This window comes from Miniopterus schreibersii (genome assembly GCF_964146895.1).
Source record: "Miniopterus schreibersii genome assembly, chromosome: 2".
Lineage (NCBI taxonomy): Eukaryota > Metazoa > Chordata > Mammalia > Chiroptera > Miniopteridae > Miniopterus > Miniopterus schreibersii.
The window spans coordinates 136,120,818-136,141,617 of record NC_138102.1 but is presented as its reverse complement, the minus strand read 5'-3'; positions in this window follow the sequence as shown (position 1 = coordinate 136,141,617).

The window sequence follows — 20,800 nt, the reverse complement described above, 5'->3', positions numbered from 1 at the left end:
AGGTGAGAAAGACACAGAAATGATTTTGGAGAAAGCTTACAAACAAAGCGCAATTAAGGAGATTAATCTGAAAACAAACAAACAAACTATTAAATGTAATGCCTCTCAGACAATGCTCTTTCATTTAATCACGAATTCCACTTTTACCATGTTCACCTTTAGTCTCTGTTTTCAACTCTTCCTCCACAAAGCTTATTTACTTTCCCTTGCACCCGTCTTCAGAACTGAGTCAATATTCAATAACTATTTGCTGAGTCGATGACCTGAGGTCAATACAGCTTTACCTGGCTCTGGTTCCTCCCCCGTCTCTTTCTCTTGAGTATCTTCTCTGTCTCCTACTTCCCAAATTCCTGTTTCTGCTGTATCGATTCTTCCCTTTCAACATTTGAAATTACTCAGGTCTCTCTCACCTTGGGAAAAAAAAAAAGTAGGAACAGCTTTTGTCAATCTAATGCCCCTGCAACTGTCGTTCTATCATTCTATCCTCTTTACAGCAAACTCCATAAAATGCCTGTTTGTGATGGCCGCCTTCCTTTTCCCACTTCTGTATTTTCTCACTCCCATATTTTCCCACTCCCATGTTTTCCCACTTCCATGTTTTCCCACTTCCATATTGTAAGGTTGCTTCTGCACCTTACAGTGCCCCAGGGAACCCAAGTGGTCCCTTCCCAGTGCTTATTCAACTTATTCCTCTAGTAGCATTTACCACTATTAGTCACTCACTCCTTTTTAAAACATTTTTTTAAAAAAGTTGTGTTTTTAAGTTACAGTTTACATTCAATATTATTTTGCATTAGTTTCAGGTGTACAGCACAGTGGTCAGATAACCATAAACTTTACGGTGTTTCCTTCGATACGTCCAGTACCCAGCTGGCACCATACACAGTGTTACAATGTTATTGACCGTATCCCCTGTGCTGAACTTCAATCCCTGTGACTGTTTTGTCACTCACTCCTGGAAGCATTCCTTTGCAATGGCTTCATGACCCGGTGCTTTCCTACGTGGTTTTTCTCTTCTGTATCTCTTTCCTTTGAGAGCTTCTCTCCTTTACCTGTTTCTTAGATTTGGTGTCCTCAAACACTGATGTGCCTCCGGGGCACCCAGCGTACTCTTCCCAGGGGTTTTCTCTTCCTCTCCTGGCTTCCGTGGTCCCCCCTCCAAGGCTGTCTGAGGTTCTCAGACCTACCATAGACCTGAATGGAAGTATGACTGAGCACCTGCATCCAGATGCCTTTCACCACTCCACTCTCAAAATGCCCAGACCTTCTGTCCTGTCTTCCAGAATCCTGTTTCTCTTCCTTATTTCTCAATTTTAATGAATGATGCTGTCATCCTTCCAGTGGTCTAACCCCAACCAGAAACAAAGGGATCATTCGTACCTCTCCTTCCTCTTCACCCCTCTGTGAAGTCACAAGAGTTTTTCACTTAAACCTGTAAAGTGTTTCTTCTTTCAGTCCCCGCTAGCTCTGCCCCAGTCCTGGCCACCATCCCCCTTCACCTTTGTTACTAAGACTTTCTCCCAAGCTTTCCACAGCCTTCACTCTTGCAGGCCTTCAGTCCAGTTCCAGATTGATCTTTCCATAATGCAAATGTGATCATATCTTTCTCTACTTAAAGTCTCCCATTTTCCTTTTTATTAAGTCAAATGTCGTTGCATGTCAGACAAGATCCTACAGGAGTCTCACATATTGTCACCGCGCATTTTACATTCTATGCTTCAGACATGCTCATTTTCAGGTCCCGGCTTAGCTCTTACTTCCTCCAGGAAATCTTTCCTGACTATCAGAGGCTGAATTAAGAGTCCTTCTTGTGTGTTTTTCCATAGCACACTAGATTGGATTTTTAATGCATTGTAGTTTGTTTTTATTCATAGTTCCTCTGAAGTAAAAGTTCCTAGAGGGTAGAGATCACTTTTATTTTTCTCATCATTATTTCCCAAAGATATTCCTGGTGTATACTAGGTACTCACTTAATACCTATAAGACAGAAAAAAGAGTCTGTCTAAATTACTTGACACAGGTCCTGCTTTCAATAAAAGGTCATTATACAATAATGTATATAAAATAATCAAAGTAGTCCTCTAATAAATGTTATTTCTTTTCTCTTATTTGGTAACTAGGAAATCTTTACTTAGAGCTGTGGAGTGGGTTAAATTAGTCTTAACAATGACTTCAATTTTTGTACTAAAATCCATTGCTGTTCAGTGCCAATAGAACTATAGAACTTTATGACTGTAATAGTCTTATCTATAGTTCAGTGCCCCGTGAAAGTACTGGAATCATATTTCTGGAATAAATTGAAGTCTATTGAGAATGAACACAATGTGCTAGTCATAGGGTAGCTGTTCCATAGAGTGACACTTGGATTGTTTCTTGAATTTTACAGTTGGAAATTCAGTCCATTATCAGATGACTTCACAAAAGGAAATAATAAGGATTGTTATTAGCAATGATAAAACTATATCATGGATGGATGCATTTAAGCTATTTACTAAACACATAAGTGCACATGTAGATTCAATTCAATTAGTATTTACTGAGAATTACAGACCCAGTGTCAGATAATATAGCCATACAAACCACAGCAGAGTGTATAGAAAAATGTTATTCTAAATCATACTTCTGGGTTTTTTCCCTACTTCAACATTTAAAAATTGATGACAAAAATGATGCATGCCTCATAAACAAAGGGTAACATTTATATAAGCCTTTTTTGGTTATGTTATTTGATCTTCACAACAAGCCTGAAAGAGTTGAGTACATGTTATCATTTTCACTTTAGATATGAGGAAATCGAGGCAAAGTCTATTTATTCATCACCTATTCACTATTCCCTCAGATATTTCCTCAGTTGTTTAGTTTATGTTACAGAGAAGTGTGTAAGCAAGTTGAGGGCAGAGGGGAGAGGAGAAGGGGAAAGGGAGAGAGAGGGTGAAAATAACAGGGATACAATGGCACAGCTCTTGGGAAACAATGAGTATCCTAAGGTCATTTGCTTATCTCCTCTTTCCAGCTCTCATTTGAATATGCTCACTTGCATCTTCATTTCCTTTCTTTAAGGGCCACAAAGTTCTGTAGAGCCCTAGAAGCCACCCTTTCTCATACTCTCCAGGCTGAATATGGTTAAGAGACACTCTGCTTCTTTCTCACCTTCTTTGATGTGCCTTCTTGAATTTCAGAGCCTGGAAAGCCAGGTTCTACATTTCTAGAGTCTTTTGCATCTAGTTCTGGATACCAGCTAGACATGCAGATGCAACATTCGAAAGCTACTAGATTTGGAAGAGGTGGATACTATCATAGTTCGGCTGTTCTTCCTGGCAAATAAGATTTAGGACTGTGAGTGTTGACAGTAGTGTGGTGCCAGGAGTGGAGTTCAGACTTTGAGTTCCTGTCCAGTCTCCAACGTCATGGGTGTCAAAGAGACAGCTGAGGTGTTTCGGACCCCTGGATCAAAGCTATGTCTTTAAATTCTTCCACTCAATGGTTCTACTGGCAATCTCCTCATTATAACTCCCCTCTCCCTACTAATGATTTTAGAGACATTTAATTCTTGTATTAAATTTCTTTCTTTTTAAAATACTTATAGAAATTTCTATTTTACCTACAAAACTCTGAACAATACACAAACTTTTACTCAAATTAGAGAATTTCTGTTTTCAACTAAATTTGTTCTGGCTCGTGCGGGAAATATTTTGAGAAAATATTATTGCCCTGGCTGGTGTGGTTCAGTTGGTTGGAGCATTGTCCAGTGCAACAGAAGATCTCAGATTCGGTTCCTAGTCAGGGCACATACCTAGGATGCAGTTTCGATCCCCTTCAAGGTGCATATGGGAGGCAACCAATGGATCAATGTTTCTTTCCCTCTCTCTCTCTCTCTCTCTCTCCCCCCCCCTTAAAAATGTAAAATCAATTAACACATCCTTGGGTAAGAATAAAAAAAAAGTAAGAAAATACTATTAAAGGAGAGAAAAGTCCTCAGAGATTGTATATTCTAGTGACTTGTGGGGTTCTTGAACCCTGTAATAATGAAGCCCAGGTTGAATATAGATCTTACGGCCTTGGATTCCAGAGTCTTTTACTTATATCACACTATGAATTTTCCAAAGCAGTTAGAATATTACATCAGTACCTGGCAAAAAGTAGAAAATCAGCAAGTGGTTTTCCAATTGAGTTGAATTTTCAACATCTCACAGGATGTATTTTATTTTATTTTTAGGATAGTTTTTAAATATAAGCACAGGAATCATTATGTGAAAACCATTTCATTTTTTTGGAAACAAGTGAAGAAAATTCTTTATATTTAGAAATGCAGAATAGAAGTGAGAAAAAAAGCAGAAATGTAAGATTTTAAATATTAGAAAGTAGGGTAATTTCTTCTATTACAGTAAAAAATAAGTTTTGATTGTGAAATAAAACAATTCATTTTTCAAAGATTTAAAATTCATGGAAATGTCATTCATGAAAATTACTTTTGACTTTTAATTTTTATTTAAATTCCTTCTCATATTAGAGTTGATTGAATTGCTCAACAAAGCTTCCATTATTTCAGAGCAATGTAGCTGAACAGCTAACATGGACCTAATGAATGTTGCTTAAGGTCACTGGAATGACCACTGACCTGAGAGAATAATGTAGAACTGCTTTGTGCCCGATTAACTATATTTTGTTGATATTGTATGTAATTTGAGAGCCCTAAATATAGGACCTATGATAAATTTTATATAACATCTGTATACAGTAAATTATGAATAATTTAAATACATATACTACTATTATATTGATTTTAAAATCATTTAACATCAATCTGAAAACACACTTTAGAGTAGTAAATCCACCAAATGTTGCTCGCCCATTACAGAGACAAATATTATTTAAATTCATTGTTTGATTAGAATTTCATAATAAAGCATGTGCCACAAAACCTTTTTGATATTTACCATCATTTAATAGATTTATGTTTGCAAGTTCACCTCTAGAAAAATGTTTATTCTTTCCTAGGTATATTATAATTGTAATTACCACATAGGATGATTACCATGAGTGAGTGTTATGCCTGCCTTCGATTGCACTGGATGGACTATTATCAATAATCTAGCCAGGTATAACCAAAAGAATTTAGCAAACTACCTGTATGGGTGAGATGTTGGATTAACAATGGGGATAAAATATAAGTTAGCATATTGAGCAGTGAGATCATCTTCAGCTATGTTCCTTACCAAAACGATGGCAACCAGGCTTTTATTCTTTCCTCCAGTTCTAAGCCCTGGCAAGAGATATATGTACCCTTCTCTTAGAAACTTAACTATCCCAAAGAAAAACACTGCAGATTCTTAAATCTAGGGTTCTCTAATGAAAAATTTAGTCAATTCTTTGATCAGCCTAGAGTGACACCTACCAGTTAACATAGTGAACAAGCTGTACTCATGCAGATATATTTCTTAATTAGCTTTGCAGAATGTCATCGTTAAGAATGAATAAGTAGCCAAAGATCACCCGATATTTGATGGAAAACTCTAATGTTAAAAAGGTACACTAAAACAAGTAAAAATGAACTCAGAAAAAGAAGTTAAAAGTGGAGGAGACATAACAAAATTTTTAAAGAAAATAAAAGCAATATACTTAGAGAGAGAAGGGAGAAGGTATTATGATAATTACACAACAATGTAATCATAAATTTCCAGACCACTAGTAATAAAGACCTTAAACCTTTTTTCAAAGAAAATAAATAAGTTACATACAAAGGGTTAAGAATAAGAATGATTTCAGACTTTTCACACATCAGATGCTGTAAAATAATGGGATAATAGCTTCAATTATGAGTGAAAATTATTGCCAGTCTAGAATTCTGTACCCAGCCAATCTATCAGTTTAGTGTAGAGATAGAATAAAGATATTTTCAGACAAACACCATCTCAAATTGTCTCATGTATGTGCTTCATCAAAATAAGGGAGAAAATAAAAAAGGAGCAGTATAAAGGATGCAAGAGAAGAGAAAGGCAAAGGGAATTCTCAGAATAAAAACTATTAATTAGGCTTAGAGAGCAAGTAGTAAAGATTAGAACAAAACTGTGAAGGTCTAATATGGATGATTCCAAATAAAGAAAAAAGAATCTGTAGATTATCTAATAGGTTTGACTGTATGGAAATATTGTGTTCAGGGACATTTACAAAGTTATTGGATGGAGTGGAAAAACTTAGCTGTAAGTTCAAAGAAAACTAAGAAAATAAGGCAATTTTAACTTCAAGAAAAACAAAATGTTTTTTAAGTAAGAAAATAAAATAGTAAAATGCTTGACTTGGCACAACAGTGAGCAATATTCATATTGTCATAATAAGAAAAGTATAGAGTATTTTTAAAGCTTTATTACAAAAATGTCAAATGTAAACAAAATTAGAAAGAATGGAGTAATAAATCTCTTCATACTTTTCGCTCAACTTCAACAATTATGAAATATTTAGAAATGATCACTCCTTTAAAAAATAATCACATTACCATCATTCCATCCCCCAAGTCAACAATAATTTCTAAATAGCATTAGCTACCCATGTAGTATATACATTTCTTCATTCCCGGCCACCCCTCCCCCCCCACACACAATATTTTTACTTGAATCAGGATCCAAATTATCATTCACTACAACTCAGGTTTCCCCTACATTTACTATATTTCTTTTCTTTCCTTGCAATTTTTTAAAATAGAAAACAGATGAATCTTTTTCCCCCCTGTAGAGTTGGTCAATGTTTAAACTTTTCTGGTTGTATCCCATGGCGTTCTTGAACATAACCGAAATACATCAAATATGTTCACACCTATGCACTCATAATGATATCGGATGGAGGTGCATTACTTACAAGATAATCTTGCTATTTAAAAAGTCAAACCTGAATCTGATTGAGCCTTAAAATTCTACTTATAATATATAAAATATGTAAGGGAAATAGGAGTAGAATTTTAATTTAACCAAAAATTATGATAAAACCATACATGGGGAATAGAAAAGGCATAGAAAAGGACTGTAAATCTTCTGTTGTCCTGATTAAAAGCAAAAGATACTGTCAAACTAAGCAACCTAAGATGCATACATTATTTAGAGGTATAAACATAAGAATTAACCTCTAAAAGAGTGTAAGAGGGTTGCTCCTGGAGGCTAGGTAAAACAGGGGGAGGTCAGAGTATCTTTTTTTTTTTTAAACTACATACTACTTTGATAAAATAATTTTAAAATTAAAGAAACAAAAGAACAAAAACATAGAAACATCTAAATTGAGTGTCTTCTCCCAAAACGGAGTGTCTTTTCCCAACAGAGTCAACAGCTTTTACTTACTATTTGTTCTGTATACATTTTATGTATGTTACTGTTGTTATTTAGTAGACACTTCCTTTTGGTTTTCTAAGTTCTCCCAACTTTTGCCTGTAAGGTTTGCCTCAATACATGGCTCCATAGTTCTGCAGCCTCTTTCACTGACCCTCTCAAGACTGTCCTGGCTTGGACAATGAATTTCAGTCATTCCCTAAACAACTTACTTTTTTTTTTTTTCATTTGGACCTGTTCCAAAACCACTCCAGCCCCTTAGACATTTCAGAATAGAATTGGAAAGAAGCTCTTAACCATCAGTTATTGGAGAGGTTCACAGAAGGCTGCCCCTTTGTACTTTTAACTTAGTATTTCAAACCAAACTGATTAGGTCGGAGGTGGAGGGGGTAGGTAGAGCTTTCTCTAAACAAAGGTCCTATTTCATATTAGATCTCCCTAGGCTAGCAGAAAAGTAAAATGGTCATAAAGATATAAACTTTATTTTTAATATTTTTCCTGATTACTTCCTAATGAGGGTTCTTTTCCAGAATTAGCAGAGATCCTTGGAAATAGTTATCACTTCATATCAATTTTTTCTTAATAGACTTGTGAGGCTCAGAATTATAGTAAACATTGATCTGCATAGAGCCAAAAAGACCACTCATTTAATATCATAGCAATTCTTAAATTCTATTAATTTTCTTATAGAAATTCCCTCATTTTCTTTCTGAGCTATTTAAACACACAGAACAGTCCCCTTTATTATCCTCAAAGATATAAAATAATTATATCGAATAAGAATATGTATAAAAGTTCTTGTGCAACTTGGGAAGCTATTAAGAGACGTAACTCTTATTTTTTCTTCTCAAACACATGTAATAGGTGCAGGGAGAAAAGTTTGCTAGTTCATGTACTTTCCATGACCTACACAAAAGGTTAATAGAGATTTCAGGGCAATTTGTGTATTGGGAAATTTGTTAAAGATTAGGTAATCTTTTAATAATTTACTGCTACTAAATTTGTATTACTTATATCAATTTTGTATGTTAGCAATCTTTTTAAAAGTCAGTAGAAAAAGACCATTGTCCAAAATGGGAAAAGAGAAAATATGTGAGTTAGTCATAGGCAATGTCATAAAGTAATGAGTTACATCAATGAAATTTGATAAACAACAGGATTTTAGCAGACTGTGACTTCAGTAAAATCATTGTGATCAAACAGCCAATAAAGAATGGTAGTAAATGGATGGAACGTTTTTAGTTGAATTTCTCTTTTGTAATCAGGTACATTTCAAGTTATTTTTTACATATGTGGTTCCTGTTTACCCATTATTTAAGAAGTTGAGCTATAATTATCTTTCAAACCAAATGTGCATTTTATTTTTGTAAATTTTATTGTTTTGGCAATCTGACTTTTATTTTTAAAGCTCAAGAAAGGTTCTTGTTTTATTTGAAAGACATTTACAGAACTTCTCTGCTTCTCTGAAAATGTAACCCTGTTCCTGTCACTTGGCTTAATGCTCCACACATGTTTTCTCACTTAAACTTTGCCTCATTTGGCTGTGGGTTTTTTTATGTAGCCTTTGAAACCATCTCTAATGGAAAAATGCAGCTGTGAGCAAGATTTCCTAAAATGTACATGGAATTAATTTTCCAGGCATTTCATGCAAGGACCCTGATATATCTAAAGGAGAGATTTTGCCAAAAGGAGTTTTAATGTTACCAAACGAAAGAGGAAAGCAGCCGAAACAGAGGTGAAGGGAGCAAGCAAAGCCCTAAAGCGGAGGAGACAAGAAAAGGCAAGGAGGGAAGGAAGCAAAGAGGAGGAAAAGGAAAGAACCAGAACAATGGAGCAAGAAAGGAAAAGGCGAAGAGCCTGTGGCGGAAGGAGGGCAGGAAGGAGCAGGGAGGAGAGAGCGCTGGAGGTGCGGGGAGGCTGGTGGAAGGAGAATGTCCCCTAGTGATTTCTACCAGAGCATTTGCTTCCTCTGCTCCGTAGCTCAGACTCTGTCACTAAAAAGGTTAATTTACATCAGATCAGTGAATTTTACGGTTTCTGCATTTAAATAAACTAATTTAAAAGGACACCTTAGTTAACAATAACCAGTATTTTAAATATCACTATCGAGATTTATTTTTTTGTAAACAACCTCTCCCAGCCACGTATTGTGTTTTTATTGACACTGTAAGGTTAAAACCTGAAACCACAATTGTGAGTTTACTAATGCACAGCTGGTGAGCTGCTCATGCCAGCAGATTGTAAAAATACAGAATTGTGTGGCTGACTTCAGACTATTCTTTCTATCTCAGTTTTTCACCGATTATTTACTCTAAGCTCTCAAGATAGACGGACGATGAAAATCACAGAAGAAACAAAATGTATTTTTAATATGCATGTAGGGGCTCAGCGATGAATTTTCCAGGATTGTTCCCAGGGAGCACATAAACTTCACGTGTATATGTAACACATTTTCCATAGTATAAAATATTTAACATATTAATATAATGCAAAGAAATTACTAATTTGTAACTGTGGGATTACAGGGTTCATTTATATGAGTTTAAGCTCATGTTTACATCTACTGTGCTGATAGAAAGGTTTTACAAATGACTAAATGAGCAGTTTCTTGGGTGCAGTATGAGAAGCATGAATAAGGAAATTACCTTATGTGAATGAATGCTGCAGACTGGCTCTGAGAAGAATTACTTCAATATTAAAGGATTGTTCATATGGAGAATAAAGTGAACAGTTACATGACCTGTTTAATGTTAGACAAACACAAAATATTGGGCTTCTCCAATATTCCAAGTCACTTAAAAACAAAGCATCGTAAAAGTCTGAATAAAAAGATGAGAAAAGAGCTAAAATGTAACCAAAGTACAGCAGTGTATTAATGTCAAATGTGAAAATATGATTCTATTATGTATGCCTTGCCATTGAAATCTGTCTTTATAATTCTAATATAGTTAAATTATCATAAAATGAAATAACTTGTCACTATATACAGTTTGAAAAAATTTAGAGATTCTGAACTTAGTTTGATGATTTCATGTAAAATAATCGGGCTAAAAAACACAAGATTTCCTCTTCTTCTCTTCTTGTCTGTTACCATGTTCTTCCTGAAACTTGACTCTGCAATTATTTCTTTAGGGGTGTGTGTGTTTTGTTTTTGTTTGACTAGTGTTTTGTTTTGTTTGGTTGTTTGTTTAGAAAACTGTAGCTTTTCTTTGACAAAGTAATCCATATAATATTATCACATTGAATGACATGTTCATGGACATGACTGAACCTCCTAAAGATTGATACCTGATATTATAGCAAGGATTTGTATTGTAACCTTAGAAAACATCAATGCACTAAAAGCTATGTAGAATCCTTTTAAATTTTATTTTTACTTGGTAGAGAGTCAGTAAAAGAGCAGTCACTTTGGGCCACTGTTGGGTTTCTTTTTTTCTAGTTTTATGAAGTTCTAGTTGACATATAACATTGTATTAGTTTAAGGTGTTTATGGCCCTTGGAATCATAGAACTGATTTGTCAGACATTCTGGATGTCTTGAGACACTGTGAGATAGTGGAAGGAACTCTTGATTGAAGGACAGGACACAGGGCTTTCTTTCTAGTTCTACCATGTTCGTTAATTAGTTATCTTAAGCAAGGACAAGAAAATTTTCCCCCCTTAGAAGTAGGGTACATATTAAGAAAAATAAAACAAAACAGAAAGAGCACTGCTCTTATTAGAATCATATTTAATTTTCACCAGCCAATGGCAAGATGGATGATAGTAAAATGTGCCTTGTAATTACCAAAAGAAAATATCTAATATTTAAACAACATTTGAATGCCTACAACAATGGGCCGCCCTCTGACCACCCTCTGAATTTCTTTACTTAGTACTTGCCACATGACATAGTAACAACTTCATTCATTAGCTTATTCAATTATTAATTTGTTCTCTCATTTAACTTAAAGTCCTTACAATGGCATGCAAGATCTGTTCCTTTTCTCCTTTCTGATCTCTATACCCTGCTTTCCCTGGTCCTGGCCCAGGAGGATACTAGTTACTCTGATTTGCTAGGCATGCTCCTGACTCACTCCCTTTGCTCTAGCTGTTCTCTCTTCCTCGGACTCTCCTCCACCAAACATCGACTGGATTCACTTTCTCACCTTCTTCAAATCCTTGCTCAAATGTTACCTTTTCTAGGAGGCCTCGCTTGACACCTGAGTTAATAGTGCTCCCTGGCTTCTCTTACTATGCTTATTGTTTATAGTCTCCACCCCCTCTTCCTGTATGTAAACCACATGAAAATGGAGATTTTTGTCTAGAACAGTGTCTGGCTCATAGAAGGCCAATATTCAATTTTCAAATATTTGTGGAATGTTTGAAGTTACCAAGTAGGTATTGAGTGTCTACTCTCTTTCAGGATTTGTGCTTAGCACTAGGAATAAAATGAAGACAAGACACTGTCTCCACCCCACAAAAGTTTATGTGGTAGAATTCCCAGGATACTCACCACAAATTCTGATTCAGTAAATCTTGGGTGGAACCTAGATATTTGCAACTCTGCCAGCTACACCCGAGGTTTCAGATGCAACCTATTCTCACTGTGTCCTTGTGGTGGTCAGAGAAGCTGTCTTGTCATTAGATCTTTGAGACTTAACACAATGCCTGAAACAACTGAGTGTTGAATAAGTCTCCCTTAGTGATGAAAAGAACATTTCCATAAATAAAATATACTTTCTGCCTTCTAGAATCTCATAGCATAAACAAAATTTCTACCAGGCAATTGCCTTTTTTTTTTCCTTTCCAGAAGCACTTCTACCATGATGAACTGAATGCTTTATACCCGGTACAGTTGAAGGATGAAACCAAGAAGTGTGTGAATGTGGAAATTCAGAGCTGAAAACACATCTCAGAAACACTCCACTAAGATTTATACTGCTCTGATCTTGAAAGCCTTATTTAAAATTCATATCAGTGTTATCTTTAGATATTATTTAAGAAATCAACAAATATAGTGTTCAGTTCATGTGGGAAAATGATGACGTTTTTGATAGCATGTCACATTTATGGGGGGAGTGGAGCAGTGCTGGAGATCCTGCAGGTACAAGTGGTATATGGACAGGTTGTTATTACCAGATTCACATCTCTCGAGGATAAGTGTGCAGGTGAAACTCACCTTGATTGACTGACAACAAATGCTTGAGTTGTCACCAACTGAGAACTCAAATTTCCCCTCTGATCATTTGATACCTGGCCCAGGGATTGCATTGATTGGCTCCAAAGGGACTTTAATTATACTTTAGAAAGGGAAAGGTTTCATGTACCACAATAAAGTTTAACAATAATACAACTTGTCACGGTATAGAATTCAGAATAAAGTCTGTGTTCATTACTGGGAGTAAAAGAAAAGCCTTATTACATAACACATATACATTTGTAATATGGTTGATGAACATAGTATGCTGTCCAAAGACCAAAATCCCACAAGAATAACATTATAAGCTAGACTGAGACACAACCATTTTCAGACAAAATGTCAGAGTAGATGAAGCTTATTTTCAGTGAACCCAGTGTTCTCCTTAGGTATATCTTCCTCTATCCCTTCCTTTCCTACTTCAGAAATGCAGGACTCTCATCTCTCTCCCTTTCTTCTAATAAACCCCTATTTTCTAAAAAGAGGCTTATATCAATAAACGGTGCTTCAGTGTGAATTTGTCAATGGGTTGCTTATCCCAAGCATAACTTACCCCAAGTGTATTCACCCTGTAGGGCATATCTCCAATTGTGGAATTAAATAAATTTTGATATCGGGGGTTGGAAACAATGCAGGTTTTGAAGAGTATGGAGGAGTTGATTGTTGAATATCTATTATGTGCCAGGTCCTGTGTCAGACATTTGGTATTCATTATCCCATTTAATCATCATGAAAAATCCTATGAGGTGGGTACTATTATACCCTTTTTACAGATTAGAAAACTGAGACTTATGAGGTTAATTTACTTTCCCAAACTCATGGGATTCAACCCAGGACTTTCTGACTTCAGAAACTCACACGCTCCTGCCTTTCCACATCCCACACAGCCACAGAGACATGAGGATGTGGGTGGTACATACTGATGGGAAGTGGGAAAGAAAGCAAGAATTAAAGAGGAAAAGGGAGAGAGAGAAATACATTACTTTATTATGCACACCTTTAACCACATTTATGAAGCAAAAGTTATCAGATTGTTTGGAAATATTACTCTTCATAATGTTGTCAAAAGGCATCTAGAATTTATGGTGGAAAATGAATATTTACCATGTACTAACTGCCTACTCTGAACCTGGCCTATTCATACCCCCTCTCCAATCTTGATAATAATGGTTGTACTGTTATGTTATTTTGTCTTTTCATCTCATTGACTCCTTTTCCAGTCATATCCATCTGACTCTATCCATTTATTGTGGACTTTATTTCAACTATTATATTTGGGATAGCTAATATTTCCATTTTGTTCCTTTTAATAACCTCTCACTTTTTTTTTACATTGTTAATACCTTCTTTTATCTCCCTCAATAATTTGTTTTGGTTATTTTAAAGTTTTGGTTGTTCTGTTCTAATACTTGTGCTTCAGATGGCATATGCTGTTGAGCTGTTGGATTTTCTTGTAGGTAATTATATTTCTTAGGTGTTGAGTTATTTTAGCCTGTGGAAGTGTGTACTTGAGGCTCTCCGCTACTCTGGCAGGTAGATGTATTAGAGAAGGGCAACAGGCAGGGCCAAATATAAGTTCCAGTTGAATACCTCAGTCACTGTTGATGACTCCTACTTATTGATTTCAATTTTTAAGAAAACTATTTTGATTAAGGCAAAGTCTACCACTACACAATTATTAGAATGCCTAAAAAAAATAAAAAAATAATGACAATATGAGAGCTGGTGAAGGTGTAGAGAATCTGGATTTTTCATGTATTCCTGTATGGAACACAAATGGTATAGCCACTTTGGAAGATAGTTTGTAAGTTTCCTATCAAGTTAAACGTACACTTAACATTTTACCCAGAAATCCCCCTTTTAGTAATTTACCCAAAGAATTAAAAACTTATCTCACACAAAAACCTGTATGTAAATATTTATGGCAGCCTTATTCATAATTGCACCAAATTGGAAATAACTCATATGTTCTTCAACCAGAAAATGGACAGGCTATTGTATATGAATGCAATGGAATACTACTTGGACTCATGAAGGGATATATTACTGATGTAACATGGATAAATCTCAAATGAGTTACACTATTTGAAAGAAGCCAGATGAGAAGGCTACATACTATATGATTGCACGTATATTTCACGCTTTCAAAAAAGGCACAACCCTGCTGGTTGTTAGGGCTTGACGGTGAGGAAAGGGGAAGACTCCAAAGGTAACATGAGGGCACTTTGGGGTTGATGGGTCAAAAATCATTGAAACATACACCAAAAATAGTGAATTTGTATGTAAGCTAAAAATAAATGTAATTTATCTGCAAAACAGAAATCTACGTTATTTGGATAACTCTCATACTCACTTTCCAGATAACAAAAGTGGGATAAAGTTAACCAAAGACTTTATATGCATAAATGCTTAACCCACAGACACAGACGACAGTATGGGGAAGGCCTGGGGCAGGGAGTGGGTGCGGATTGGAGGGGATCATTGGGGGAAAAGGGGACATCTGTAATATTTTCAACAATAAAGATAAATTAAAATAAAATTAAAAAATAAAGAAACCTTAAAACTAAAAAAGAATAACTTGAAATATTCTGAGTTTAAAGTTTAAGAAACAGTCTTGTATTTTTGCCACAAAGTCACACCTGAACTATTTTCATTGGCTTTATTTTAAATGTTTAATAAGCACTAGAGTCTGCAGAAAAACGTTTCCAGCTTTATTATTTTTTATGTTGTGCCAAATCTTGCTTCCACGTGTGTGCGTGTGTGTGTGTTTTAAGACCACTTTATTTTCTTAACAAGTTCCTTTTGAAGAGAAACACTTTCAGTTTCATTAATGGATTCTCCCCTTCCCTCAGCTTATTAAACTTGATGGAGATGAATGAGTTCAAATGCAGGTGGCCACACAAGCAAAAAAAAAAGACTAAATCTTGAGGTCAATTCCCGCTTGGGGTTGGCTGGCCCTTTATTCAAAATTACAGGCGGAAAATGCTAAGGTGATCTCATGCTCATAAAGGTGGGTATGTGTTCTCTGACACAGGTGTTAAAAAGGAACTCAGACAATCAGAGAACTGTTGAAACCACATCTGTCCCCTTTAGTGTGTACAGCTGTCTGAATACATATTAAAACTCTCAGGCCTTGTTTGCACTAATTTGCTTGAAATGATGGATGAACAAAGCACATTTAGAATTGTGAGTTCTAATAAACTTGCTGAAATGGCCATTCAAATCCTGAAAACAAATCCTTCCCTAACTTCTATAGCCCCAGTGCCTTGAGTAGTGTCTGGTAATTATTGGGTGTTCAGTAAATAATTGAAAAATAAATGAAATAGAACTTTCTAGATCCACTAAGTATGTGACTTTTCTCAGATTCATCACTTTTGTGTGTGTACCTTCTATAGAATGGAAGTCATACCTTGTGTACCCATTACATCAAGGGCGTTGAGAATAAAAAATAATTAGTTACTAATATTAAAGTGTGCCGAAATAGTACAGCAGCTTTATCACAGCATATTGCAGTTGTGGTGAGAAATCTAACATTATAACAGAGTCAGCTATGGATTGTCTCCTTTTTTGAGTGCTGCATTCTACTTAAATGTATTTTCATAAATTTTCAAAACGTATCTTTACTTTGGTTTTCCATGCATTCAACAGGTGAATCTTATAGGATCTATTGATAGAGCCATAACATGTTTAAAAAAAAAAAATAGGGCACCGTCAGATCCTAGGCTTTTTATTTCACAACGCACAAACTTTTCTTGGTAATGGAATCCTTGTTTCAACTTGGGTGGGAGGTAGAGAGAGAAAGAAAAAAGAGGCAGACTAAGAATAATAACTTAATTATGTATAAATGTCTGTGTCTAAGCATTTGCCCTTGCGGTGAATATTTCTCAGCATTCAGATCCGCCCACTGTCTATCCGCTACTTGACTTTTTTCCTCTTTGAGGGTCAGTTAGCTGATTATTTGAAATATTTCCAGTGTCACAGGCTTACAAAGAAAAAGAACAGCCACAGAGCACCTCGGGATGAACCCACTTCAGAGCAGGATGGCTGCCAGGACCACGAGACATTTTTTATTATGGCCTTTGTCTTGGGCTAGCATAGTTTGGAAGACGAACATTATTTACAATCTTCAAGCCATCTGTAAATGCTACTGCTTCTCTCTAGTTTGGGTAATCTTACCTGGAAAATTAGAAAGTCCATAATTTCAATTTGTGGATTAAGTTGGGAATAATTGGGACCTGCAGTGAGAGAACCATGTCCTTCATGAGAGAAGGTCATGATGATAATCATGATAGAAATAATAGCTCTCCTTTCTCGAGTACTTACTATAAGCCAGGTATTCGTTAGCGTGATATATGTATTATATGATTTACACTCAAAAGTTGCACGAGTCAAGTATTAGAATGAGTCTTCCAAAACTCCATGATGCTGGCTTTATGGCTAGATCACAGTCATTATGAACACAGCAGCTACAAGCCCCTTTCGCCCCGACGTCACTGCGGTCACCCAACCCATGCACGCTTGGGCTACAGCCTCAAAAGCTGAAGCACACTGGCACAAGAGCCTTCTCTGGGGGACGTTTCATGCTATGGTGAGTGTAGAAGAATCCAGGTGGTTCTTAAACACTATAGCTATTCAAAATATTCAGAAAACCTTGTCAAATAAGTCACCTAAACTAACCTGCTCTTCAATCCTCCTGATTCCTCCAGCTTCTTCCAAATGGGCAGGGGAAGTTCTCAAAGGGAACCCAACTTAATACAAGAGCTGTGATGACCCTCCTGTCAGATCTCTCTAACCCCACAGCAGGTTTTGTTTTCAATCCCCTTTTGCAGTTTGAGGCCAAAAGGGATTAAAACAATAGTCAGAAAAATAGACAAGTATAAAAACTAGGAAAGAAAAACTGGTAATTTCCATAGTTATTACATTCTTTTAAAACAGAGTCCTCCAAATTAGGAATCCTTACTATATTTTATTTGTAGTATCCATGTAGTACACATGTTTGTTGAAAAAATTATGGCCGTTCTGAACTACCCAGTAGCCAATCTTGAAGACTGTGGGTTTTCTGGATATTTGCTTCTCTTAGTTGCTGATTTATAGATATTATTCTACCATTTAGTGCCCTTTGTTGACTTTAAAAGAAATAAAAGATGAATATAAATCCAACTTGTTTGGGAAACTAATAAAAAATAGTTCTCTCACATTACTTGTCTACTTTGGGATTCTTTGTTTTGGTGGGAAGGAGATATATAAACAATTCATAATTTTTTCTTCAAATTTTAATTTTTAAAAATATTACCTTAAGTTTCATTCAAAAAGCATTTTTTAAAGCTGATGCTTAATATAATGGCCTGGTATGCAAAGATGAATAAGCAGTGGTTCCACCTCTGGAGAGGCAGACAATCTGATATTTGGTGGGAGCAACAGTTTGATGGCCATTTCTTCCCACCTTCCATATTTTTAGGTTTCTCTTCTTTTAATGAGATACAAATTATGATTATTGACGGGACTTTCTAGATTTAATATTGAGGCCAGAGTGATTTTTAAATGAAAATATGATTTTACTCCTTTTTAGTTAAAAACTTTTCAAATCCTACTCTCCTTTAAACTCCCAAGCCTTCAGAGTAAACTCTCTAATACATACTTTCTCAGGCCTTAAGGAGCCTCTGTGTTGGCACCTACCAAAATCTATTATTTATTTGTCTGTTTTTCCATTCAGATATTACCTTGTTAAAGAAAGAAATCACATCTTTTATCTTTGCATTCTCAGTGCCTTAATGGCAATTAGAAGGTACTTAATAAGTGTTTGTTGAATGAAAAGTGGAATGAAAACACAACATGTTGCAGACTATGAAAAGTCAGCCAAAGTAGAGTGTTGTTGACGTGAGTAGGCAATATGGGTATATATAAGTGGTAATAGATGAGGCAGAAGTATTTTTGTTTTGGCAAGCTTTTTGGAAAATACTTGGTATGGGTGTAGGATACTTTGAGAAGACTGTCTTACACACTAAGTTGAAATATTAGTCATTGGGGAATAGACGAATAGTCTGTGGTTAGACTGAGAATGTTCATAGCCCATTAGAAATGCATTGTGAGGCACATGTTGCATTTATTTTCCCGTCAAATAAATTCTAGCAATTTTTATGGCAAGAGTATTACTGGCAATTTCTAAATAGGCTAATTCAGATATTTAGAGGTATTGGACGATAGCATAGCTACACTTAATTGTCGTTAGTACATGTGACAAAAATAATATCTATTATGGAGACTTCTCAATTATATTTGGACAGTTTTAGTATATATAAGAAATATTTTACCAATATAAAATTTGTTTTAAAATATAATGTACTTTAAAATTTATGTTTTAAAACTAAAGAACTGTGAAGATTAATGAACAGTAATAATTTAAATTAGAGTTGGTAGGGCCTGTAGGGGGAGCTGTCACACCCTATGTCAATCCCAGAGCCCAACAGGAGAAACTCTGTTTATAATAGTTGTTCCAACTTCCTGTTCTTCTCTGTAATAGGGTTGTTTCTCCTTTGTTTCTGGGAACCTTTGCGTGGTTTGCCAGAAGACCGCCTGTCCTTATTGTTGTTCTCAAATAAACCCATTTTTGCTGGAGCAATATCTGGCTGTCTGTTTAAGGTCAATAGAACAAATTAAGAAAATAGAATGTTACATAAATGGTATGACTCAGTAGTTACTTAAATGGTACCTTTTGCAAGTGTTTGATTTTATTAAAATTTACCTATTTGTTACTGGATCATTATTTACACAACAGTTATATTAGTGTAATTAAAAGATCAAAGGATACAAAAAACATTCAATAAACATTTGTACTTTTAATTTTTTGTCCTGCAGAAACTTAGAGAAAACTTATAGTTGTTTGCAAGATAGTTGTGAAAACAGCAGCTGGTTCTTAGTTATTCTAAAAAATTTTTAAAAGATTTGGAGTGGGGTACTTCACCACAAGAAACAACGTAGGTTCACTGAAACTCACAGAATAAAACAAAATAAGAAAGCAAATAAAAAGAGTAATGTATGAATGTCTCAATTCAAATGTCACCAAGAACCAGACACTTGTTCTAGAGCAATGGAACAAATATTGCCAAATATTGCTATCTCTCAGCCATTTTCTTTGATTTTTTTCCCAGCAGAAAAGCTCGAGAATATTTTATCAAGTATAATAAAAATTTATGATAAGTGTTCTGGTAAAGTTACTTAATGAAAAATTTTCAACTCTGAAGGCATTTTAAAGTTGCTGGAAGAAACAAAGACAGTATTGAAATTTCTTAATTCATAGTGAATGGGAATTTAAAAAAAAATCCTCACCTGAGGATATGTTTTTATTGATTTTAGAGAGAGAGGGAGAGAGAGAGAGAGATACATATTTATGAGAGAGAAAAAATGATTGGCTGCCTCCCCTGCGCACTCCAACCGGAGATCAAACCTGCAACCTGGGTATATCCCCTGACTGGGAATCGAACCTGTGACCTTTCACTCTACAGACAATGTTTCAACCAATTGAGCCAGACCTTCTCATTGAACTGGGAAGGCTGACCTTTAATCTAAAAAGATTCATTTCTTTTCTTAGCCAAATTTACTGCCAAATCATCTGGAACCAGTACTAGCAAAATCTCAATAATAAATTAATTATATCTCTAATTGTCTGTCTTGTATCAAATCTTCGTCTTGGTCTTTACTAGTCTCTCTCTTCTTCTCCCTCTCTCCCTTTCTCTCTCTCTCTGATATTGATACTTACCAACATTTTCTTTCTCTTCCTCATTGTCAGTGCTTATAAAAGATGATTCATTGTTGTCTTTTAGTCCTGCCCTATTTAAATCTTGTATTGTTTTAGCATAGATATTTTAAATACCTAAATTTGCATTTCCACAGAATTTTTAAAACTACACACAATGTTGAAGGATATAATAATGTTGCAGCAATAGCTAGTATTCTTACTGATATTCTGAGAAATATTGAGAAATTAATTACAAGTTCTTAATTGACTTTATGAATAATCATTTTCTGAATCTTTGCAGAAACCATTTTGATGGAAATGTTTCTTCAGGTGTGTCATTTTGAGGAGCTTTGAGGAAAAATTATTTATTCTTTTTGGTCTCATCTTATTACTATAAAATGCTGCAGAATGAAGGTATAATTGTGGAAAGACTTTCCCAGACAAGCTGGGATGCTCATTATGAAACTATGCATGTAGTTCAGACACATTTTAAAAAGTTAATCTCAACCTTTGCAGTACTGTGTGATTTAATAGGAAATATGGATTCAAGCAGATCAGCTTAAATTTTTCTCTC